Source organism: Triturus cristatus, chromosome 3_1 (genome assembly GCF_964204655.1).
Source record: "Triturus cristatus chromosome 3_1, aTriCri1.1, whole genome shotgun sequence".
Lineage (NCBI taxonomy): Eukaryota > Metazoa > Chordata > Amphibia > Caudata > Salamandridae > Triturus > Triturus cristatus.
The window spans coordinates 654,398,355-654,424,896 of NC_140583.1; the positions used below are offsets into that span (position 1 = coordinate 654,398,355).

A 26,542-nucleotide genomic window follows, 5' to 3' on the forward strand; every position below is an offset into this window, starting at 1 on the left:
ATAGACTGTAAATGAGTGCTCCCCTAAGCTGTGATAATAGATGTAAATATCTGAAACAGAGTTCTTAACACTGTTTGGCCAAGAATATCCACACAAATGCTTGGCAAAGGTGTGCGGAGTTGACCAAGTAGCTGCTTTCCCTAGAAATGCCATGGTTGCTTTATTCCTTCTAGTAGAATGTTAGCTAGGAGGGGGAAGAATCCTCCTTGCTGTAAGGTAACGCATGGATGCATTTAACCATACATGTAGCTATACAAGCTTTTGGTATTGGATATCCATAATTGGATTTAGCAAAGGGTAGTGGGATTTTACTAAAAGGGTTGGTTCTGCCAATATAATTCATCAAAGCTCCTACCTCTAGAGTGTGAAGAGCCCTCTCGGCTAGAGTCTGGCCAAGGAAAAAAAGTTCTATTGTTTAAGGTAGAAAGGAGAGGAATTTTGGGTCCATTCTGAAGACAACCCAATTCATATGGACCTAGATAGAGGGCTCTTGTAATTAGTACTTTCAACTCACTTATGTGCCTTAGCGAGGTGATGGCTATAAAGAAAGCTACGATCCAGGAAAGGAATTGCAAAGAACAGGAAAGCAGCAAGTCTAACGAGTAGTGTGTTAAGGTTCCATAGAGGGGAATGTGGCACCCTAGGTGAAATTACTCTTTCAAGGCTCCCCAAAAAAGCTTTGACTGGAATCTTGAAAATAGAAGAATGCAGTCTATTTGGCATGCAAGTGTATGCTAATCCGGCTTTCGGTAGGTAAGCAAATATAAAACCATGTCTTGAACTGCAGGTTGAAGAGGGTTTAAACTCTTGAGTTACAATAGTGGATAAACCTTTTCAACTTTGCTGTGTAGCAGGCTCTAGTCGTTCGTAGATGTGCTTCGAGAATTCGTATAAACTTAAGGAAGATTTAAGTAATCAAATTCTAAGAACTCAGGTGCCGGATTGCAAGATTGAGTTTCCTGGGGTCTGAATGTCTGATCTTCCAGTGTTCCCGAGTGATATGATCAGGCCTACTGGGGAGTTTCTTGCATGGACAGAGACACATCTCAAGTAGGCTCCCAAACCACAGTTGTTTGGCGCATGTGGGACCTACCAGGAGGATAAGAGACATTTGCCTCTGCTTCCTGAACACATATGGAAGAAGTGGAAGAGGGGAAAAAGAATATGCAAACATTCCTGACCACTTTATCCATAAGACGCTGCCTGTGCAGGTGTGGAAATCTGGGGGTGAAGCTTAGGCATTTTGCAATTTCATGAGTGGCGAAGAGGTCTATGTGCAGAAACACCCACAAGGTAATAGAACTTGTGGGTGGAGTTCCGACTCGTGGACTTTGTGTGTACTGCTGATCGGGTCTGCAAAGTTGTTTTCCACTACTGGAAGGTGCCCTGCTAGAATATGTACCCAACGGTGGATCACCCAATATCAAAATCTTCTGCACCAATGATACCTGTGACAAATGAGTGATCTGTTTTTGTTGACCGTGCATGGCAGTCATATTGTCAGTTTTCATCAATACTACACATTACCTTGAATGTTTTGAAAGAATGCTCTGAGGGCTTGTTGGATAACCAGAAGCTTGCAGTAGTTGATGTGAAAACCCTGTTGTGGTGACTAAAGACCCTGAACTGTAATGGAACCTGGGTGCCCCCCATCCAGAGACAGGAGCCTGCGGTGATGGTCAATTGCGGAATGGGGTTGGTAAAGGGCCTGCCCACTAACAAATTATTGTTCCACCACTGCAAAGAGTGAATAATACTGGGCCTTGCCAACACTAGATCCTGTAGATGACCCTCCGCTTGTGATCATTGTTTCAAAAGACACCGCTGCAGTGGACACATGTTTAATCTGGTATGGGGAACTATAAACATGAAGAAAGCTATCATCCCTAGGAGGCGCATGACTGTTCTGATTAGAAGATGATAATCTGGTTGGAAAATGGGCAGGACTGGTGCAAAGCTAGCACTTTAAGGGCAGCCTTACCAGTCACAGTTTAGTACTGACCCCAGAAAAGTCTGAATTTGAAGAGGTTGGAGGAGGGGCTTGGCGGCATTTGTGAAACTCAATTTGTGGAGGAGGGAGATGGCCACCTACTTGTGTGGTGATTAAGGGGCAGTACCTTGAACTGATAGTTTTGTCCACTTAATCATGAAGCAGAGGCAGCACCAATGAGCTGAATAAATATGTGAAAGTATGCGTGTAGGAAGCTGGCTCTTTATTTAGTGGACCAAAAAGATGTCCACTGTTTAAAGAGTCCAGGCAAACCCCAAAGAATTTAAAGATGCACAAATTACACCCCAAATACTCTTTTGTGGTAGTGTGGGCATATCAGAGGGTAGTGCTAAGCATTTACTGCATACACAAAGGCAGTAAGTGAGAACACTCCAAGAAATCCGATAATTTATAAAAATATGAACTTTTATATGAATTTAGATACCAAGATCATCAGAATCAGATGAATACTTTGAGTTGAGGTGAAGTCCTCCCGAGGCTCAGCCGGGAGAGACCTACACTGTATTTGCCCGCAAATTACCTAATTTCTCATACTTGTATATTTCTGACGCTGTCTGACTTTAAAAAGAAGACATCTTTCGCTCTTGCCCTCTGTTAGAAGTCTTCCGTAGTGCCTTTCACGGGACTTCGGATACTGAGGCAGACATTTTGAAGGTAGGCAGGTCAGCAGGCAAGTTCTCAACGCTGGCGCGAGCGCGCGGCGGTTGCGCGCCACAGGCGCACCAAAGGCAAGCCCGTCTGCACCAGTCGGCGCTCGCAACGCGCTCAGCGTCAGCCCCCCTGCAAAAAAATCACTCAGCTATGAACAAAAGCATTCAATACTCCGATAATGATTTGTTAAAGCTCAACCGAATCTCCACAAACCATAACTGCCGCAAGCTTCATCTTGATGTTGCACTACCTTGTGCTCTTTCCATCTGGCCTCGTTGCAACACCAAGATTCCAGAGCTTATCGTCCAGCCCATAATAGACACAAGTCTTAAACAAGCCCCCAGCAAGAAAGGACGTTTCCCCCCTCGTATGGAAATGCGCACTTTTCAATGCAATCTAGTTAAACACAGTTTAGAAATTGCCTCCCTCATAGGTGATGCCAAACTTCACACGGCATTTATTACTGAGTCATGGACTGATCTTGCGTCAGGACCCGATCTTGTAGAGGTCACACCCCCCGATTACTTCTGCTACACTATGAATAGACAACAGAGGCGAGGGGGGTGTGTGGAGGGTTAGTTGCCATTTACCATAAATCCATTAAGGCCTCGTTTAATCCATAAGCCAGTGAGGAATGTGAAGCGCTTGAGTTTGGGCTAAGTCTCTCAAATCATTACACCTTTAAAGGCACTCTCATTAACAGAACACCAGGCCCAAGAGGTCGCTTTCTAGAACAAGTAGGCACTATACTAGAGAGGGGGATTAGTACGAACTCCTACACCATACTAGGGGATTTTAATTATCACCTCGAACTGCCCTCTGACCCAGACAGCTTCAATCTGATGGACCTGATGAAAGGTGGAAACCTTGAACAAAAGGTAAATGGTACAACCCATCAAGCTGGCCATACCTTAGATGGCATTTTCTCGAACAACCTGCAGCTCTCATTCACAAAGGTTTTGCCGTTAGTCTGGTCAGACCACTCTGCAGTCCTATTTGAGCTTACGGTGCCTGATCGTACGGTGCCAAAATTAACTGCAAAACACACTGAGAATAGGGACTGGAAGAAAATAAAAGCAGAAGACTTACACCACCTTTTAACCACTTCTTCCACCCCAATACCCAGCAATCTGGATGAGGCTACCAGCTCATACACTAAGTGGCTAGAAGAGGCAGGAGACAAGTTAGCTCCCACTAAACGCCTCAGCCATACGAGACAGCAGCTCTCCTCACCGTGGTATTCGAAGGAGCTGAGGGATCAAAAGCTGGCCTGCAAATATCTGGAAAGAAATTGGAGGAAGGGCTATAAGGAAAAAGATAAAAAGGAATATAAAGCAGGATTGGCAATTTATAAACAGTTACTTAAGAACACAAAACAACTTTTTTAGTAACAAAATTAAATCGGCCAAAAATTCTCAAAGAGCTTTTCAAAATTGTAAATTTACTAGCCCATCCTCGCGCCCCGCCAATTTCAGCTAGTCAACAGCTCTGTAACACTATTGCAAAATGTTTCTTTGATAAAGTCAATAGCATTTTCTCAACATTTTCAGACCTGGTCCTCAATACCAACACCAATTTGGAATTAGAGCAGTCTAAATTATATTTGGATGCGCCTATTTTGAATAGCTTTTCCACTCAATGTTTTTGACACTTAAACTACTGGAGAAAGTGAAATCAGGCTCCCCCTATGACCCCCGTCCTATTTCAATATTAAAATTGGCTCCTGAGCCAGTCTCACGGCAACTGACTCTTATCATCAACAATAGGTTTCTAGAAGGTTACTTCCATAAAGATTGGAAGCATGCATCCATTTTACCTATTTTGAAATACCCAACCTGGAAGCTAGTGATCCCAATAATGTTAGACCGATTTCCAGGCTACCTCTCCCAGCAAAAATCATCGAAAGCAATCTGAAAACCCAACTCAATACATTTCTGCAGGACTCCCATGCCCTAGATCCAACTCAGTATGGGTTTAGAGAGGACCACAGTACTGAAATGGCGCTCTTGAAATCTACAGAGGAAACCAGGACCATTCTGGACCAGGGAGGAAAGGCAGTACTGATCATGTTGGATCTTTCTGCGGCCTTCGACGCGGTCCATCACGCATTGCTGATGGACAGTTTGGAAGAGAAAGGAGTTAAGGGTAACTCGTGGAAGCTTATTAAATCATTCCTCTCTAACAGAATTCAAACAGTGGCGTTGGAGGAATTTGAAGCAGAATCTTTCTCTTTACCCTGTGGGGTGCCACAAGGCTCCTAGCTGAGCCCAACTTTATTCAATGTCTATGTGTCGTCACTAGCGCCCCTAATTCAGACTTTCGGGTTCACTCTAACGTCCTACGCGGACGACACCCAAATAGTGGTGACACTACTTCCAGGGGGCACTCATGATACAGCGTCAAGGCTGTAGGATTGCATGAATGCAGTGGGGGTTTGGATGACCCAAAACTGCTTGAAACTTAACTCTGGCAAAACTGAGGTGGTGTTGTTTGGTAACAACCCTACTTTCTGGACTCCTAAGTGCTGGCCGGAGGACATGGGCCCTCTACCAATGCCAATCAAGAAGGTGAAGAACCTGGGAGTTTTGATTGACGATAAACTGAACTTTAGAGAGCAGATACATCGGGTTGCATCTGCCACATCGTTTATCCTCAAATCCTGCAAAAAACATAATGCCTCTCCTCCCGATAGACGCACAACAAACTGTAGTTACAGCACTTATAATGTCCAGATTACATTACTGCAATTGTCTGTACCTATCCATCCATAAGGGGTCGATGAATAAACTACAGATGTTGCAGAATGCTGCGGCCAGACTCATAACCGCCACACCCAAGTATGAGTCAATATCGGCCAAATTGAAAAAGCTTCACTGGTTAACAGTCAGAAAAAGAACTCAATTTAAGTCCCTTTGCTTGGTTTTCAAAGTCCTTCATGGAATCGGCCCAGAATTCCTCAAACACCATTTCCACTGGTATTCACCAAAGCGAACACGGAGGTCTTCCGACGCAAAACTCGTAAACGTCCCGCAGGTAAAAAAGTCAATTGGGGCGGCAGAAGTTTTACCGTGAATGCGGCTAAATCTTGGAATGCTCTTCCTCTAGATCGTAGAAATATGACCAATCTTCTGCCATTTAGGAACACTAAAAACATGGCTTTTTGCTAACTGATCCGGTGTATTTTCTTCTCCCTCTCCAGCCCCAGCTGTTTCTTCACATAGCGCCAGGACACCTTTGGGTATCAGTTTGTGCTCTATAGGCACTCATAACATTAACAGTTACGAATTGTTACAGTTTTTAAAAACGGACACAGCAATTTCAAAGCGGTAATGTTATCCAATGGAGGAAAGACACTGCATACAGGAACTTAACAGCGACTTACGCAGCCAATCTACTGGACTGGAGGTAAATATGGGGCAAGGTCCAAGGCAGCACCAACAGATCAGGTCTGGCGGCTGGGTGCAGAGGTGCTTTTCAGCGTTGATTGCCCCATGTTAACCTATGGTGGAAAGATGTACTGCATTTGGGTACTTTACAGCAACTTACGAGACCAATCTCCTGGACTTAAGGCGAGTATGGGCAAGGTCCAAGGCCACACCAACAGGTCACCTTGGGAGACGCTGAGGCTTCCGGGTGCAGAAGTGTTACGTATCCGGGTGCAGAGGTGTTAAGGCGTCCGGTGTCCCATTCACTTTAATGGGGAACGGTCCGTTTGCAAAGTGGCTGAACCAACAAGGGGGCTCAGGTCTCATGATGCTCAGGGACGTAATGACACCTTGGGTCCTCTTCTCCTCGGTCCAGGGAGGCCGGGAGCAGAGGTGTTCTGAGGCACTGGGCTTTTGTCACAGGAGACACTTTTTTTTTGAGTTTCAAAAACGTTTATGGAGAATTTGCACATTACATCAGCGAGCAAGTTGACATCACTCAAATGCAGCTGTAACTCATATCATACTTCTTACCAAGCAAATCTTTTGCAAATTACTAACATTTCCCCCCCCCCCTCTATTCAACCTTTTAACAAAGAACCCACCCAGCCCTTTATGAAACGGCACATCATTATATTGCAGAGACCAACAATACATGCCTCCGTAGATCGGGGCTCTTAAAGAACACAGTATGCAAAGATCACTCTTACATTCCCAGAATGAAGAGGATATTGCCTCGTAAAAAAAACCAGGTATTTCCAGCCCAATAACCTCACCCATTCGGCCCTCCCATACTGCAAGGCAATATTGCATCTATTTCATCTGGCGTGACCACTAGTCGATCTGCATTCCACTCCTCTTTCCCCGCTGTCTCCCCCCTCTCTTCCTCCATGTCAGACCCCTGTGCGAGAAGGTAAGCAGTCAGTGGCCCCCAGATATCTTTCGGGCAAGACTATACAGGTAAGAGTTCAGCATAGTAGTGCAGGTGGTCTTGCCAAGTGGACAATGCATGTATCCAGTCCTTGAACTTGGGAGCCCAGCCTCTTCCCCACCTACATGCCACTTGGCGCTTCGCAAGTAACATACCCATTGTTAATTACTTCTTGTGAACTGTGTTTATATCTTGGGTCAGACCCAGGAGGGCCACAAGCGGGGTCAGTGGTATTTGTACTCCTATCATGGTTGACATGTCTTCGAAAACTTGATCCAATAGTTCCACCTGAGGGCAGTGCCATGCCAAATGCATGAAATCCGCCTCTTCCCTCCTGCACCTTTCACATCTGTCATCCTTCCTTAGGAGGAACTTGCACATCTCGACCGGGGTGTGATACAATTATGTAAAAATTTAAAGTGAATTAGACGTAACCTACTGTTAGCTGTTACTGCCTGTCTGCAGGCAACTAATTTCCCATTGCTCATCTGTCAGAGGGACCTCTCAATCTCTATCCCAGTCCATCCTGGCACGTGGGTTCAGAGGGGGATGTGTGTTTTGTGCATGATTATACAATAGGGATGTGACGTGCTTAGGGGCGTCTGCTTGCAATAATGCGTGTAGAGGTGCAAATGTATCTGGTTCTGCAGGAAATGCCGGTGTTGCGGCCTTAACGCTTTGTCTAAGCCGTATGTCCATAAATACATCCATGGTAGTGGGCGTGTGCTCACCAAAAAATTATTCCCTGGTGCGGAACTGTCCCCCGTATAAAGTTCTCCCCAGGTGCTATAGTGGAGATTATCAAGCATTCTACGACATATCCCATCATACATGATCTGCAATAGAGGATGACGCCGCAGAGTCATCCTAGGGGAGTACATGATGGAGGCCTCTAGTCTGCAGGAAATTCGTCGCCATGCAGTGATGGTACAATCCACAGTGGATGGGTCGCGTTCCCGCTCCTTCACAGCAGTAAATAGGTATCCCTCTGGGGACGTCGGGGCCATGTAGCCGCCCTCTACCGCCAGATGCGGCATGAAAGGGGGTGGATGAAACCAGTATACTGCAAAGTGTGCCTAGGTTCAATAGTAATAATATTCAAAATTAGGGACATCATACCCTCCATGGCGATATGGTAACATCAATGTAGCAAGATTGAGCCGTGCCTGTTCCCCCTCCCACCCAGCATGAGTCGTATAAGTTGCGTCTTAAGTGTGTTGAAGAAAAACCTCCCAGGATGATACGGTATGTTAATAAACAGATATGGAAATTTCGGTAGTAATACCATCTTAATAAGGGATATCCTCCCTGCCATCGAGAGTGGCAGCCTTATCCATTTGGTTATGCTATCTGTCATCTGGTCAATGGCCGCACCGTAGTTGGCAAGCATTAGTGCGTCTTTATCCCCGTTGATAAGTATACCTAAATATTTCACTTCGTCATTCTCCCATACCAAGGGGTAGTCCAGTTGGTGTGGGGTGGTCTTATTTGTCAAGGGAAATACTGCAGACTTGGTCCAGTTTATTTGTATGCCGGAGATAGCCCTGAATTTAGTTATCTCTCGCAGCACTGGGTTGAGGTTTTCCTGTGGTTTTTTGACATACAAAGTCATATCGTCCGCGTATAGGGAAATAAGTAGTTGTCTAGCCGGGTATATCAATGCCCATCCATTGTGGTGTTGCCTTAGTTTTGCGGCCAAAGGTTCAATGGCCAAGGCAAATAAAATTGGAGACAGCGGGCAGCCTTGTCTTGTGCCTCTGGAAATGGTAAAGGAGGTAGCTCTGGCTCCATTGAACATCACTGTGGCTATTGGTTGCTTATACAACAATTGCACCCAGTTTAAAAAGGTAAAGGGCATTCCCATATCACTCAGAGTTCCTATCAGGTAATCCTACTCCACTGAATCGAACGCCTTAGTGGTGTCTAGGAAAACAGCTACCGCCGAACAGTTGGGATCTATATCCTGCATTACTGTTAAGAGTGTCCTCAGATTGTGGGACGTGGCTCGGATTGGGATGAATCTCGCCTGATCCGGCAGCACCAGCCTCTCCATCAGGTGGCTGAGCCGGGTAGCCAGAACTTTGGCAAGGATTTTAGTGTCACAATTCAGCAATGAGAGGGGGCGGTATGATTCACAATAGAGCGGGAATTTGCCAGGTTTTAGTAAAGTAGCTATCTGGGCCTTGCGCATGTTTTTTGGTAAGCATCCCTCCTCCAGGGCCGCATAGAAGACCTCTTTCAGAATGGGGGCTAATATGGGCACGTAAGATTTATAGAATTCTATTGGCAAACCATCCGACCCCGGCGTTCGTCCTGATTTCATGTGCGTTATTGCATCAGTAATCTCATCCACCTCCAATTCCAGATTCAACATTTTTTGCTGAGTGTCCCCCAACCAGGACAAGGCTGTGTCTTCAAAGTATTGTGACAAATCTGGCGGGGTTCCCCTTTGGGAGGTGTAGAGTGTACTATAATAATCTACCAACGTGTTCAATTGCTCTGAGAGGTTCCTATGTATTGTGCCCTGCGCGTCCTGTATCTCTGCTGTATAGTTGGACAACTTGGGAGGGCGTATCGCATTTGCTAAAACCTTCTCTGGGCGGTCTCCTTCACCATAAACCCTTGCCATATGAGGCTTCCCTCGAAATTAGCTTTCTCTATCAGCAATATCCCCATACTCTTATTTTATCCCGCATTTTGGCCCCAATTACGTTCTTGTCATTGTCTGCAGCAAGATCTTTCAAGGGCTTTAATTTCCCCTTCTAGTCTGTGTAGATCTCTGCGTAGGTCTTTGAGTAGGCCCCCACCTTTGGATATACACCAGCCCCTGGCTGTGACCTTTAATGCCTCCCAAACAGTTGAGGCTCGATACTGATGCCACATTTCGCGTGAAGAAATCTTGAATTTCCTGTTCTATTTCTGCTCTGAAGACAGTGTCTTGAAGGTGCAGGGGGTTAAGTCGCCAGTTAATATAGGGGTCTGATTCACCGGTGCATACATAACCATTACCACAGGAGAGTGGTCAGAGTACGTACGGGCAAGATGAGTCCCTTTTTCCAGCCAGTGTGCCATCCCTACAGATACAATCAGATAGTCCAGTCTAGCCCATGTCGAGTGGACCGCAGAGTGGTGCGTGCCTTCCCGCTGCGTAGGATGTTTATATCTCCATGTATCTCGTTTTTTTTTTTTTATATTCTTTTTATTAGTTTTCCAACGTTACACAGATATTGCGATACCTCTGGTAGCTGCATACATAACAATGGTCTTGCATTAGCTACAACAAACCAACAAGAAACCAAATCCCACCCCCCGCCAAGGTAAGTACAATCTTTGCTGAATCAAGGTTACACACTTACACGTTACATCCCCAAATGACATGCTCTAATCCCAAAACAGTGGCATGACTGAAGAAACTATGTCATAGCAGTTGGGTCCTGCAATGAAACAGACTGTCTGCATAATCAAGGCCATGTGAAAATATACCCTGCCTGACACTTGATATATTTTCCCACCTCACTCACTATGGTCAAGATAGTTAGTGTTGATTATGTCTTTCAGTGTTTTTTGCATATTAGTGTAATGCACGGTGGAAACTTGGGATCTATCCATCTGCGCATTCACTACCGTGTTGAAATCGCCTCCCCAGATGACATAAGTAGTACCCATCGTTAGGATTTTACTCCATAATAGTAGCAAAGCATGTGGTTCGTCAGTGTTGGGTCCAAAGTAATTGGCGAATGTCACATCATGTGAGTTCAACCGCCCCCAGATCAAACAGAACCTCCAGTTAGTATCATTTTCCGACCCTCCCAGCACAAAATTCACCCCTCGTCTGATGAGAATGGCCACGCCTCTAGAGTACCCAGAGTACGATACGAAACAGCAATGTGATGATCATTTCGCAGCGAACTGGGGTGTGGCCACCGGGTTCAAGTGTGTTTCTTGTAGTAGAGCAACCTTAATGTGGTGCCTGTCTAAGTACCCTATGATCGGCCTCTTTTTCCTAGGATTATTCAGGCCCTGTACATTCCAGGATATCACATTTAGTTTATTGATGTCTCTTGTGGTGTCTGCCATTCCCCCGATTTTTGTGTTTAAAACTTAAGCATATGCCGTTACCATTAGCAAGCCGAGTAGAAAACATTACTCTCAAATTAGGGCACCCACCTCCCGCCCACTCCAACATCCCCAACTTGCCGGGCATATATACCCTCCATACCAATAAGAAACGTATGTCAGTCAATTACCGCTCCTCGGTAGAGGAAACTTGGGGGTTCGCCCTCGTGTGAAAGTCACTAGGGGCTCACGACTTGCCCACTCATCTATTTCACCCACATGCCACTCAGCTTCAATAGGCGGGCAGCTATAGCGGGATGGAGGCGAGTGTCCAGGCGGAACAAATAACAGTGCATTATCAAATTCAATACTTCACCAGTTCACAACAGTTAACAGCGGGTAGATCTTCAGCGGTAGCCATGTGTGCATCGGGAGAAGCTGTCCGCTTCAGTCTGGGTCCGACATTGGTGATTGGGATCTGGAGCATCTACGTGCCTCTGCCTCCTTAGATGCTGCTCGAGGATTTTTTTAGATAGTCCTCTGCTTGTTGGGGATTTTGGAAGAAATGCTGCTTCCCACGATGCGTTATCTTCAGTTTCGCTGGGTACATCATGGCGTATGGGATCTCTTGTGCCTGCAGTTTTTTTTTTTTACTGCTGCAAATTTGCGCCGTGCCTCTTGCACTGTCTGTGTAAAGTCTGGGAAGAACGCCAAAGTGGTGTTCTCGTAGTGAACCTGTTTCTTCTCTCGGGCAAGACGCAGGACCACGTCTCTGTCACGGTAGTTCAGGAAGCGCACTATCACAGGTCGCGGCTGCGCTCCTGTGGGCGGGCAGCTAATGATCTGTGTGCTCTTTCCACTGTCATGTGTGCCGAGAAGGAGTCTATTCCAAACAGCTCAATAATTAGTTTTTCAATAAAATCTTCCATGTGGCCCGTATTAGTCGATTCGGCCAGGCCTAGAATACGGACGTTGTTCCGTCTGGAACGGGCTTCCAAGTCCTCATTCTTATCCGCAATTATCTTGAGCAGTCTGTCCATTTGGAGAACATGCTCTCTATCTGCTAAGGCTCTATCCTCCAGCTCAGATACCCTGGTTCCGGCTTCTTTAATCCGCTGATCATGCTGGTCAAGTTTATTTACCACAGAAACTATCCTTGCATTCATTGTGTCCATTTTTGCATCGATAGAGGATAGGCTCCATTTCATATCCAGTAACAGTGCTTTCCAGTCTTTTTCCTGGTTGTCTGTAGTATCCGAGTCCGTCTGCTCCGTTGAGTTAGACCTAGGCGCTTTGCGCGGTTCAAATGGTATTTGTTTGGTATCGGTGCGCCCCATGGTGACTGTCCGGTACTGCCCAGGAAGTGAAAGGCAAAGAGTTATGGTCTCGAGTCAATGTCCGAGATGTATCCCGAACCCGTTACCTCTAGCACCATTTACTTGCGATCCGCAGTATATCAACCTGCCCAGACAAGGTGCGCAATTGGTAGATGCAACTCACGGCATCCGGAGTCAGGCACACCCTGGTGGGGATATGAGTCGTCTAGCCACTGGCTATGTCAGGTCCCGGCCTTCCCAGATCGTCAGACGCAGCTGAGTATTATACTGTTACAATGCCAGCCACACCTCTCGTTTTTGGCCGTTGCAGTATAGGGCTGCTCTGGTGGGGCACCGTGCCACTCAGGTCACTTGCTATGTTTCAATGGATTCCACCCAGTGTCCAGAATCTCTGGTATATTCCCAGCAGCCACATTATCTTCCTCCGGCTTCCAGGGTTCGCTCTAGGACTCCTGCCGGTCTCTGCCCAATTCCGCCAGCGCAGTCTCCTGCTCCACACTTTGAGGGTCATTAGGATGGCGGGCGGACTTTGCCCACCCGCCATCCTCTCGGAGAATGGGACCGCCCGCCATCGGTGCAGGGGTCCCGTTGCAGACATTAGGATGCGCCCGCCACACTGGCGGGCGCATCCTGCATTCTTGACATTGCGGCGGGCGGTGCTCTCAGCACCGCCCGTCACAATGCCAAGAAGGCATGTTGTGCACTTCCATGTTATGTTATGTTAGGGGCATTTGTAATGCGCACAGCTGCCCCAGCTAAGGGGCGTCCTGGCGCCTGACAAGGTAGACATAGCCGCACCTAACAGAACAGCGAAATGAACAAACAACATGGCAAGCACCGCGCAGTGCCTGCCATATTGTGCATGGAACTGCAGGGGGGTACCATAGGTACCCCCCCATGTGCACCCCCCACGATCCCTAGGGGCCCGCTATGGGCCACCAATGGCAAAAACCGCCTGCCTGCATAATAACATGGATGGCGGTGTCTACCAGACACCGCCACCATATAAAATGTTTTTCCGCCCGGTAGGCAATCGGGCGGATTGCCTCCCCGCGGAAAACCGGCAGACGGTCTTCCCGTCCACCGGGGTCCCCCCCCTGCTATGGTAATGTGGCGGGGGGAAATTTGCAGCGGGCGGAGGTTTTTGGCGGGTGGATCGCCACCGCCATACGGGCGGTGGCAATCCGCACGTTATCCCAATGGACCCCTAAGTGTCCTAAAATGGCCGACTGCCAGTGTAAATCACAGATTCCCCAGTGTTGTTGACCGCTCACGCATACCATGCCATAAGTTCTTCCAAGGGCAGCACACACACCTAGTCTCACCTGGCTGCAGACACAGGGTTGAGGATTTATGAATGCAGGAATCAACTCTTGCGTCTGCTCGTTTTCATCAGCATATGCAGCTATGCCCGACAGCTAAAATGGCGGTCGCAGTGTCAACAATAGTGCGCACAGCGGCATCCCCGTGAGAAGCTGGGTGTTTTGTGAACAATCGCCCCGAAACCGCGGGAAGCAAAGTGGTCCGCAGTGCACGCCTTCACCGGCGTCTTAACCGCCCTCACGCCAGTGCTACACCTCCAGTCGGGATTCTCGTTACGGGCACAGTATCTGAGCGATATTCCCCCAACGCAGTTCCCTTCTTACCGGTAATAGTTTGTTGCAGCGTCAGTGTGGCTATCCCAACTCGGTTCTGCCCCACAAACGTAAACCTCGGGGGAACGTGGTTATAAGCTGGCAACAGTACAGCGTGGTAGTTCCCCGTGCCGCCTCTGTCTGGAGGGCCCACTCTGCCTCGGACTTTCCTGATTGTCGCAGCCGCTTTGCTGCTCCAGATCGCCACCGCAGCCCTCGGCATGGAGGTCTCCGGCCCTTCACTCTGTAACAAACTGCTCCCACAGCCTGAAGCCTTCACTACGGGGATCAGTAACAGCTCCGCTCTTTTTCGGCGCTCATATGTGGCCTTATATGCAGCACAGGATGGGGGTTAAGAATATTTTTCCGCCCGGCCGGGCAGGAGCCTCACTGGTGTGCGGCCATCTTAGGTGTGCGGCCATCTTAGTCGCGCGCCACCTAGCGCCCCATCACAGGAGACACTTGCGGTAGAGGGGGCCGGCACAAAGAAGCTGCAGATGGCATTGGTGAGGCCACTGTAGGCAAACCCAAAATGGGCTTTCTGGAGTTTTGGTGGACCACGCTGGCACCGTTGCCTCACTTCAACATAGGCTAGGGGGCACAGGCACAGAGGTGCTTTCCAGTGTCTGATTTGTAGCGGTCCGGAGTACTCACTGTTCTTTTGGAGCGTCTGCAGGTAAGCAGGTCCACTACTCCACAGGAGTTACTGGGTCTTTGTTGAAGGCAGGCAGTCCTCCCAAGCTTTTGGAGGCACAGCAGCTGCAAGAGGAGACTACTTTAGCGCAGTTGCTTCTCTACAGTCCGTGCTTCTCGTGGCTCTTCAGTGTCCTTAGGTCAGCAGGAATCTGATTTCCTGGTGCCAGAGGCACTTTTAAATACTAGATTTCGGGGTGTTATGGTAGGGTAGTAGTCAATGGGCCACTACCCCCCCTATATGGCTGCTTCCTGTGGTATGTGGGCATAATCCTGTCCTTGAGTTCCTAATTCTGTCATCACCAAGCTGTCAGACTTACATTTCATGGCCACATCAGGTAGCCCACCTTAGGGGTGGAACTAGCCTGAGGGTAGACATGACCCTCTGTATCAATTTTCGAGCCTGTCCTGGCGCCAAATGGTCCCTTGTCAGTGGGGATGGCACTCCCTATCCTCGGAGGGAAGCCAGATTTGCATACCGAAGGCGTTGGGCTCTTTAAAGCTCCCTGCCTTGGAAAGCTAATTTACCAGCCCTCCTGGAGATTCGAAACGCCTCCCTCCAGAGCAAGGATTGTTCCTGAACTCCTGAGAACGTGAACTCACCCCTGGGGGTCAGAAACCAGTCTGAGTTGGCAGGCTGGACTGAACCAGTCAGCCAACACACTAGAGGGCTGGTAGGTTTCAGGGGGTTACAGAAAGGTACCCTGTGGGTGCATTTATTATTACATCCGTAACTGGAATCCGTGTAGGTTTATTAATATGAGGTGTTTGATAGCAAACACCATAGGTTTCAGTGCAGCCATTATATGCTGGGGACCTCGTTTTGACCAGTGCCCAGTATTTACCTTAACATGGCCTCCCTACTCATTTGTAATGTATAGTAATAAAATATAATGCACCCTGCCTTAGGGCTCAAAGTCCTGCTCTAGGGGTGACTTACATATATTAGATGCAGTGACTTTGACATGGCCCATAGGAGTGAGTCATGTCATGTTTTCACTCATGGTTTGCACCATGTAAAGCAGCCTGCACTGGAAGCCCGTGTGGAATTTGTGTGTAGGTCCCTTAGGGTGGCAAAAGATATGCTGCAGCCCTTTGGAACCCTTTTTTAGAACTCATGCCCTAGGAACCTGGGGTACCATTTACTAGAGACTTACCGGTGTGTTAAAGTCCTCAGCCAATTGTAGCACAATTAGACAAACACCTATTCTTGGAGGAGCTGAAGGTGTTGGGGTGTGTAGAGAAGGCGGTATGTCTGGAGGGCATGTGAGAAATTCTAAGCAGTAGCCATTCTGTAATATGCTGAGCACCCATCGGTCCAACATGATCTCTTCCCAATAAGCAGTCTTACCCTGACAAGTGTGGTATAATTGGCAGCTCAGTGCTTCATGGTGGAGGCTCCTTTTTGAGAGTGTCCCTGCCTTAGCCTCTGTTCGAGTTACCCCTATAGGAACCACATGAGTAACCTCTGCCTGCAGAGAAGACTGTTGCTAGCATTAGTACGATTGTGGGTTGTTCTAGGGCCTTTGCTGCACCCCTCTATTGCTGCCTCCAAAAGGTGTCTCTGGAGATGGAGGTTCGTAATGCCCCCATGCTTTCAGCTATCTTTGGGTCTATTCTTTATATTCTCTAAAATTTAGTCTACTTGTAGACTAAAAAGATGCTCCCAACCAAAGGGTAGGCTGACCAAGTGCTGCTGTACTTCTGGTTTAAAGCCAGAAATACCTTCCCTTGGTCACCAAGTTGTTAACTTCCCTGGTTGCGTGTCTGCAGCATCAAGCGGGCACCTTATGGTGGCTTTGGAAATTTCCCCTTGAGAGAATTTCCTCCCCCACCTATCTTAACTGGAAGATGTGGTAATAGGCTTTCCATCTCATCCCATTATGCTCAATCATATCTATAGAGAAGGCCCACTAAGTTGGCAATTCGCCAATGAGTGGCGAATGCACAGAAACTCTTCCCAGCAACATCTATTCTGTTTTCCTTATCTGGTGGAAGAGCATTCCTTGCACAGAATCGTTTATGGAGCAGTGTGCACCAAGAAGGAGAGCGAGTCTGACGAGACGTGCCCCTTGATGTACCTGGGATATGAAGAAGGCTTGTACTTCATTTCTAATTGGGGGCAATAACCTGTGTCCTGACTGGTTACTTGGAAATGTCTGGGGCTGGCTTGAGCATCGGGAGGAATTGCATGGACCTCTCTGATCTAGATAGTTTCCAAAAGGAAGTCCACATTCTCGGGGATGGTCTGCATGTCTACCTTGTAGAAGAGTGCAGCCCTCGCACAGGTGACAGTGTCACCAGAGAGCCATGTCCTGATTGGGACAGGGGGTGTGGATAGGTGGGGGTGTATATCAACATCGTAATCTGTCCTCTAGAGGGCCGGTGCTCTACCTCAGTTCTGTGTAAGATGATCTTTGCATGGATTTCCTCAGTGGTTCTGTCACCGAAATGGAAGGGAGCTGACCTTAGTCGAGTTCCTTGAGGTCCAATATCTTCAATGTCTCCCTCTCCGTCTCACCCTCCCTCCCCGTCTCACCCTCCCTCCCCGTCTCACCCTCCCTCCCAGTCACCCTCCCTCCCAGTCACCCTCCCTCCCAGTCACCCTCCCTCCCAGTCACCCTCTGCTTCTCCCTCTCTCTGTCTAGGCAAGGCGTAATAATTCTGTTAGAAATGTCTCAAAAAGCAGGAGCTCTTTGCTGCACACATCGAACAGCCTTCCCAAAATCTGCAGCACGTTATTAATGACACCCTAATGTAGAGGGTGCACGAGAGCTGGCTGGACCGCCGCGGCAGAGATCAGGTGTAATCTGGAGGGCAGAGATTCCAGGTAAGGCTGGGCCGACTCAGACTTTCATCTCTTCAGTGTCAATAAAACAAATGTCACTCAGGGGACCACGAGCTGCGCAGAGTGATCTCAGAGTTCACCTCGGTTCAATCAGTCACAGGTTTTGTCTTTGAGTCCTGATCATTGTAGTTGTGCAACAATTCCCGGATTAGAAGAGAGCAGAGAAAGAAGCGAAGTAGGAGGGCTGCTCCCCCAACCGCAGGGGTGGCCCCTGAGTCACAGAGCCAAAGGGGCTCCTGGTCAGATGCTTCCCAAGGCCCGGCTCCAGCCATGCGCTGGGTGTAAAGTGAAGCTTTGGACACTTAAGAGTAGGTTGTGAAGGACAGCCCTGCAGTCAGCCAGGGGCAAGCAAGCTTATGTATGTGACCACCATAAACCTGCGTGCCAGGCCAAAGCCCTGCAGGAAATACATGTGCCACATACTGGCGCGCATCGCCCATTAAGTTCAAAGGGCTTTGCCCCCTCCCCTCTCGTGTGTGTCAGCGCGGCTGAGACGGTTTTCTGGGCGCGCACACAGCCGCACCAGAGTACTTCACAGGTCTTTAAAAGACCATTTACATGCTAATGAGGCTTTGTTGTATTTCACCTCCTCTTCACGCCCCTGCATCTCCACTCTGAATATCGCTGCCCATAGAGCAGAGTCTCTTGGAGTCGCACTGCTGCAACTGGCGGTGTTTGCTGACACCCTTTAAAAGATTTTCTAAAAAACAGGTATGATGTCTGCAAGGTCCGTGGGCTGCCAAGGAAGGCTCGTCGGGCCGCAGGCCGTACTAGGAGTACCCGTGTCTTAGATCAACTTGAAAACCAAGGGGTGATTGAAACATGCACCTCATCAATGAACAATCCTTTGTTTCCTGTTTCCAAACCTGACAACACATCATCTAGTTTTGGATTACAGACACTTGAACACTTGTTCTAAGACATTTGCTGTGCAAAATGCACACAGCACAGCATTAATTAATAACATTGTGCGTAAAAAAATATAAAACCACATTGGATATTTCAAATGGTTTCATTTGTCAAAACATAGCACCTGAAAGTAGGTACTTGACAGTTTTCTCAATATTGGGGACCCAGCGTCATTTCTGTCGACTCCCACAAGGGTTCAAGAACAGCCCGGGGGGGGCATGGCTTGGCGCCGACTGGAATGGCGGCGTAGTCTCAGAGCTCCACCGAGGCCTGCGGCATGATTTGAAAATCCGACCATAGATCCGTGGACTCTGGGACATTGTTGGTGCGCGAGCGGCATCAAGGGACTCGGAGCGGGGCTGAGACTGCTTTGCGGAATCCTGCCTCTCGCTGGAGCTTTCACATCCGCGGAGGCCCGAAATCTAAAGCGGCAGATCGGCCGTGTCGCGGAGGGGCAGAATCTCGTGGTGCAGAGGCCCGGCGCGAATCCCAGGGCCGGGATCGGCAGCTACGAGGGAGCCGCGGCTGCGGGCCTTCCCTCATTTGGTGGGGCGCGAGTGCAGACGCCCCCCGGGCGATGCCTCCCTTCAAGGCCAATGGAACTCCGTAGCGGTAGGATCAGGGTGCCGGTGGGAGACCTTCCCTTCCCCTTTTCCTCCTCGTGTGACATGTGGATCCTACGCCTGTGCCCCACCCCCCCCTTAAGGCCGGACTGTAACACTGGATGGGCACAATCTAAGAGACGCTGTACCGGTGGGGGCAAGGCAACGAGCGAAGCGGTGGCTCCCTGGGGGACTGGCCATTGCAGTGGAGCCGTGGGTGCCTGAGCTGGTGGGAAGGAGTGCACCCCCAACACAGCAGGAAGACTCAGGGCCTATAGCCTGACCCCGGCGGCCTCCCGCCTCCGGCGCCACATAGGGACTGGGATGGCCGGGCAGGCCACAGTATGAGGCCATCAATGGAACCCTGATAGACTATCTGGCCACTGATCAGCCGCCTGCGGGTCGCTCTGCCCCTCTGTCCCCAGGGTGACTTCCAAACTGGAACTCTGGTGGCGCGACAGTGGGAAGGATGCACGGGAACTAGGTGAGACCTAGTGGAAGCCGTGCGGCGCTGCGGAGAAGTCCGGACTGGCGGATGGCCACCTCTGCAGCCGGACCACATCGGGCTGGCGTCCAGAGATATTTATCTACTACACCTGCTTCCGGGACAGCGTACGCCGCGACTCAATAGAGTGGGACTCCCTGTGTCGATGTCATAGTGCTTCGGGTGCGACTGCAGAGCGCTATGACTTAGCCTAAAGGTGCTGCAGCGGCGGTCCAGCTTAACAAGATGGACAAATATGCGGTCCCCCGACAGTCTGCGGCGACGGGTCGCACAAGTGAAGAAAATACACCCACAGAGGAACCGTCTCTTGCGTCAATTATGGCAGAGATACAGACAGTTGGCGTTAACCTGGAGACCAAAATTGATAAGGTGACAATAGAGATGAATCTCATGAGAGCAGACATGAGAAAGACCTCGGACAGAGTCACAGCAACTGAGGGGAACATCGAAGAGCTCCAGAATACGACACGCAAATTGGAGGATAAAGTCCAACAATTAATCCATCACCATAAACAGATGGCGCTCCGTCTGGACGATCAGGGAGGGCCCGTCGCAACAACATACGGGTAGTGGTAGTGCAGGAAGGTATGGAGGGACCCAGTGTGGGCCTCTTCCTCGAAGACTTGATCCTAAACCATCTAAAGCCTAAAAGACTCTCCCCCTTATTCTCCGTAGAAAGAGCGCACAGAGCCCCGGTTCTGAAGCCAAAACCTGGGGCGCCACCGCATACCATCATAGCGCGCATCCTGAACTTCCGACCCGTGACGCGATCATGCAAGCCGAGAGGGTAGCTGGAGACCTTAAGTATGATAATGCAACGATCCGGTTCTTCCCAGACTTCACCTTGAAGGTGCAATGGGAGAGACACTCTTTCGAAGGTGTCAAACGGACTCTCAGAGACATGGGCTTGAAGTACATGATGTTCGTCCTGGCCAAGTTGAAGTCATCGACGGAGAGACATCATGGTTCTTCACGGCGCCGGAGGAGGCACAGCAGTGGCTGGAAGAGGGTCCACACACATCGCAGAGCAGCAGAGAGGAGTTGAAACGCCGTACCGCTGAACATCATCCTAAAGACTCCTCCCGCAGGCACATGGGCGGTCATCGCTCGCCATCACGATCCAGAGGCTCCCGTCCTGCCAGTGATACTGCAAGTACCGGAAAATGAAGGACTACAGGCCGGACTGGTCGGTAATCATCTTCTTATTGCTATTTAGTGGGACGGGTGGAGGTAAAGATTGGGATTTTTTCAGTTTGAAGGACCACGTGGAGACTCTCCATGACTAGGGAGCGTTCACAAGAGGCCGCTGAACAAAAGAACTTTCATAACTATGATACTTAACAATGTACCCTGAGACAGCCGTAGGCCCGGAAAAAAAAGGAGACTTCTGGGCGCTAGTACCACGTGTCCCCTCAGTTAATGGGTTTGATGTTGGGGTTTGTAAGCACTCTGCTGTTGGGATGGTGGGTAGTTATAAACCTACTGGGCAGGGATGCAGGGGGGGGGGGGGGGAGCATTGTTTCAGGTCAGGGGAAAGGGGTGGATAGGGCGTTTACAGGACATTACAGGGACTGGTCCCGTGCCTTCCCCCTATATAGATGCACACCGTCATACTCTATGTATCAAGATCACCCGACCAGATTGGGGTGAGGTATTGCATGGGGAAGTTTTGATCGTTGTTGGTTTATTTGTGCATGATCTGCGAATCATAATGTATAGTCACTGTAGTAATGAGCTTCTCGTACCCTTTGATGTTAGACACGTCACGTGACTCGGGGTCCCCAATGACATCCACTGACACCACACCAACACGCCCACATTATTGATTATCTCATGGAATGTTAATGGTCTAGGAGAGAAGATAAAACGAGGATTGGTGCTCCAATATTTAAAACTTAGTTCTCCGGCGGTTGAATTGCTCCAGGAGACACATCTAACGGGCTCCACCTGCAAAGCCCTTGACCGATGGGGGTTCCAATTAGTGGCCCATTCCGAATTCACCACGGGTTCCCGGGGAGTAGGGGTTTTAGTGCGAAAGAAATTTCCCCTCATTATCCACCGTACCTTTAAGGATGACCTAGGTCGCTTTGCGGCACTATCGTTGCAATGGGAGGGTCGAATGTATAACGTAGTATCCGTCTACATCCCTCCGGCTTTGCACTCTCCCGCCTTTCAAGATCTGGGTACATTTCTCCTTGAAAAAAACCCCGAGTATTTTTAAGAAGGAAAAGACATTCTTTTAATACTGCCCTCACACACTTTGCAGTGTCATGCTTCATCATTGGGCCGCGTCGAACGCCCCCGTGCAGACCAACACAGTGGGCGGAGCGCAATGTTTTTTGAGATGAAAGATAGAGTGGTGAGGTAACAGAAAAGAAAAGGGAGTTTGACAAATAACACAAATGGGGACTACAACAACAGAGCAAGGACAATATTCCCTAAAGAAGGGACCACAAAAAGTGCAGACATATATTAAAACTGTCTAGAAGGGGACTATCTTTAATTGTACTCCTGTCACCCCCTGGCAGGATTAAAAATAATTTATCGGGATTAGTTCGGGGAGGTAAAGGCCCCTAAATCCCTGCTACTATTACCAACATGTTTCTGCCCAAATCAAACGCTCATAAGAGTCGCGCTGGCATTCATCAGGGTGTTGGTCCCTTGGTTTTTTTGGGTCTACCCCCAGCTTGGGGATTACGTTACCTTCTACTGACAAACAGCCGTTTGCCGTTTATGGTTCTGTACTCTGAACAATTTCCGAGAGCGAACAATTATAAGGGTTTATTGGAAAATCTCCAAACCCGGGACTGGTGAGGGACCGTGGTCCTATAGTCCCACTTACTCCAAGAACGCACGGCACTCTTCGTCCCCACGGATGTCCTCCGTCGATAGTAGAGATAGTACTGTGTTCTTCACTATCATAATAACCGGTGACAAATAAGTTCTGTGTGGAGTTCTTCTCTGTGTAGTGAGTTTAAAACGTTTGTTAGGGGAGTCAGAGAAGGCTCAAATTCTCCCTTGCCTCTTTTTTGTGATAGTATACATTTCTCCTTGCCCTACCTGACGGAGACTTCAATACGACTTTGACTGACACACTGGACCGCGCACAGAGCAGACCACAGCATCGCGCCAGTTCCCCACTGGCGGATTTTTTAGAAGCACACTGTTTATTGGAGGCTTCAAACCCCGAAGGGGAGACAGTATACATTTCATTCGGGAGCGCATAATAGCCTCTCCCGCATAGATTACATATTAGTAGCCATGGACGATATAGGAAAGATAGGAACAACCACACACTTACCCAGAGGGATATCTGACCATTCCCCGGTGAAGACAGAGCTCCATACCCACTGCGCTATACAAAGACGTATATACCCCATTTATCCAGGGTTCCTCCTCAACTCAAAGATCATGAAATCCTTAACTTCGACATCCACACAATACTTCCTAGAAAATGAGGCCTCAGTCTCCTCTTCACTAACGCTGTGGGAAGCCTACAAATCAGTCTTAAGAGGCCAAGCTATTTCTCTGATAGAGGGACATAAACAGGAACGACGGAACGAAATAGAAACCTTAGAGCAGGAGATACAACACCTAGAATCCCACCATGCAGCCTCCCCCAGACGAGACAATGCATGCCCTGTGCGTCAAAACATAAGACTATAAAGACCAACTCATGGCCGCCGGCCATTCCCGTTTGCAGGCGGTCCAACACTCGCATTCCTTCATGATATCCATATGCCTCGGCTCACGTCTAAAGATGACGAAACTCTGGAAGCAGACCTTACAGCTGATGAACTCAAACTGGCCATTTCCCAAATACAATCCGGTAAAGCCATCGGTCCTAATGGAATCCCGATAGAATTATATTAGCACATGGCAGACAAAATAACCCCATATTTGCTGCAAATGTTCGAAGCCAGTCACGAAATAGGGACACTCCCCTAGAGACCAGAGACTGGCAACCATTGTAGCCATTCATAAGCCTGGGAAGTCAGCGGAGGACTGCACGTCCTATCGCCCTATCTCCTTAATCAATGCAGAGGGGAAAAGTTTGGCTCAAGCACTGGCACACCGACTTACTCCCCATCTCCGTACATTAATACACCCGGACCAATCCGGCTTTATGCCGGGTAGGAACACAGTCCTGGATCTCAGACTCCTCCAAAGCGTAATAAGTCGGAAGCACACCATTCAGGAAGAGGCGGCGGTCCTATCCCTGGACGCGCGGATGGCGCTCGATTCGGTGGAGTGGGCCTTACTCTTTGCGGTCCTTCAACATTTGGGGTTTGGGCCGAAGTTCTGCTCATGGATATGTCTACTCTATACTGATCCGGTGGCGCACGTAGTCTCTAATGGCCACATATCGAGGGAATTCACCCTGGGGAAAGGTACAAGGCAGGGATGCCCATTATCACCCCTGTTTGCGCTGGTTCTAGAGCCACTGGTGGCATGGATACGATGGGACCCCATGGTTCGAGGACTGAAATGGACGGAGGACTGGGAAGACCGCATTTCCTTGTATGCGGACGATGTGTTATTATATATAGCCTCACCCACGAGGTCGCTCCATGCACTGCTTAATATCTGCGCTGTATATGTCTCTGTATCCGGATACGCCATCAACTGGGATAAGTCTATTATATCTGCTACACGGACGGCCCCCGCGTCTCCCCCAAAACTACGAGGTACAGATAGTCACAGACACTTACCTCGGCATACATATTACTTCGGACCGTGACACTTTCCTGACACTAAATTTACAAGTCCCCCTGCAACGAATAAGACGCGATATTCGTCACTGGAAGTCATTGCCGCTCTCACTCTTGGGCAGGGCGGCTCTTTTTAAAATGATGGCTTTGCCCAGATTTTTATATGCCCTGCATAATACCCCCTATCCAGTCCCGGACTCATATTGCAAAGCAGTAAACGCTGAGATAGCCTCCCTCCTCTGGGACGGCAGGCCGCCTAGAGTGGCGGCAATATAAATGGTGAGGAGCTGGTATGATGGGGGGGGATTGCTCTTCCGGATATCAAGGCCTATTACTGGGCCTCGCAGCTTACAGCCATTAATCACTGGCTTCACGTACCAGATTCAGACCCGGCTTACCACCTTGACAGACTGACTCTAGGGGATGGCGGTTTCAATAGAGCACTCTATAATACACGGAAAACCCGAGACCTTATCGGCCCGGCAGCCCATACTGTCCACATCTGGCACACAGTAAACAGGCATTTGGGATGGACTGACACACTCACGAAACATACACCCTTATGGGACGCACGTAAACTAGGAACACTGGGCAATAGTAAGGGATTCCACAGTTGGGATTTAATTGGTATCTCCCGACTGGGAGATCTTTGGCAAAAGGGGAAGGTGGTCAGCTTCTCTCACCTGCAGGAACAGTACTGCATGGTGCTAGGCGAAAGGTTCCGATACACCCAAATCAAGCATGCAATCGAAGCAGCACTCCAGGTGGAGGCGTCACTTCCGGTGGCTTCCCCCTTAGAGGACCAACTGCTCACCGATTACCTTACAAAAAAAGCGACATCCCGGACATATAAAAAAAATTATCAATAATCGACCGGACCCCCTTATCCGGCTCAGGGAACTTTGGCAGTCTGAAGTTGGAGATATGGATGATCCTGATTGGCGTGAGGCACTAGCTTCACCTAAAGAAGTGGCAATTTCCTCCAGATTACGTCTGGTGCAGTTTAAAATATTACATAGGACCTACTTCACTCGGACTGTACTACACAAGACGGGGAGGGCTCCTGAACCCAACTGTCTGCGTATATGCGGGGAAATTGGTACATATCACACGCTATGGGAATGTCCGAAACTGAAGACCTACTGGGAGGAGGTGATGGGCACGATTATAGAGGTCACCGGGAAGCAGGTTCCAGTCGAGCCCCAGTGCTGTCTGCTTAACGTCTGGGGTCCGACAGACCTTAACCAAGCTGAACGCCTGTGGGCCACAACTGGCATGATGATAGCAAAAAGGAACTTAGCGCAGAAATGGGGTGTGGGAACACTACCAACAATAGCGCAGTGGTATAGAGATATGGATATGGTCATGGTGGCGGAGAAGGCCACCTTTGTAAATCGTAGATGCCCTCGCAAATGGGCTAGGGTGTGGGGAAAGTGGAACACAGAGGAGAAATTTGTTCACCCCCAGAACAGGATAGTGGGTCGGACGAAGACGTGTAAGGGTATGAGAATATAGATGTATCGCGATAAAATTGATTTGAATGAGTGACTGTAAAGAAAACTATATGAGGTTGCTGTAACACATGTGGATCCGCACTGTTATGAACAGCCCGGGGTTATTCTCAGCAAGAGTAACAGTTACTACAGTTACTACAAATTTATGAAAAGGCATTGTCATGTCGATGATATCTGACAGACGATGACCTGGATAGGCACTTGAACAGGGTGAACACCATTATACTGGGTTTCGCCTCTGAGGGCTACAAATTTAATGTCAAGAAATCAAGAATTGCCCATCTCAATGAACTTTCAAGTGAAGGCAAAAGCCTGGCAGCGTTTTATTTTTTAGAAAAATGTGCGCTGCTCCAACCTCCAAAAACGCTGAAAAATGTACTGTCGATTTGAGGTTTCATGAATTTTGTTATAACTTCCATTCTAAATTACGCAGAAAGGGTTAAACCTCTCTACGAACTAATCAAACCCGATTTCAAAATCAAAGATTGGACACAGGAAAACACAGACATCATGCATTCACTACAAACTGACTTGTTAGCAACAAATCACTTACAAACATGCGCAAATACAAGCAATTTAGTGATGCGAATAATTTCGGGTCAATGCAGATTCACCTACTTAACTTTTAATGAAGGTGAAAAAGTACCAATTGCATACAAATCACATTTGTATACATAAGCGGAAATGCGATTCACTTCGACAGAAAAATTCTGA

General features: G+C 48.6%; 1 protein-coding gene across 3 annotated transcripts in view; it reads right to left on the minus strand.

Moving 5' to 3' along the window:
• Positions 1–26,542, minus strand: part of CTDSPL2 (CTD small phosphatase like 2) — a 471,093-nt gene that overhangs the window by 102,557 nt on the left and 341,994 nt on the right. The window contains exon 12 of one of the 3 annotated variants that reach the window (XR_014978858.1): positions 3,896–3,942. The exons of the other annotated variants lie outside the window; for them this stretch is intronic. The gene's annotated coding sequence lies outside the window, so the exon portion shown is untranslated. The remainder of the gene's footprint in view (positions 1–3,895; positions 3,943–26,542) is intronic. 3 annotated transcript variants of the gene reach the window in all.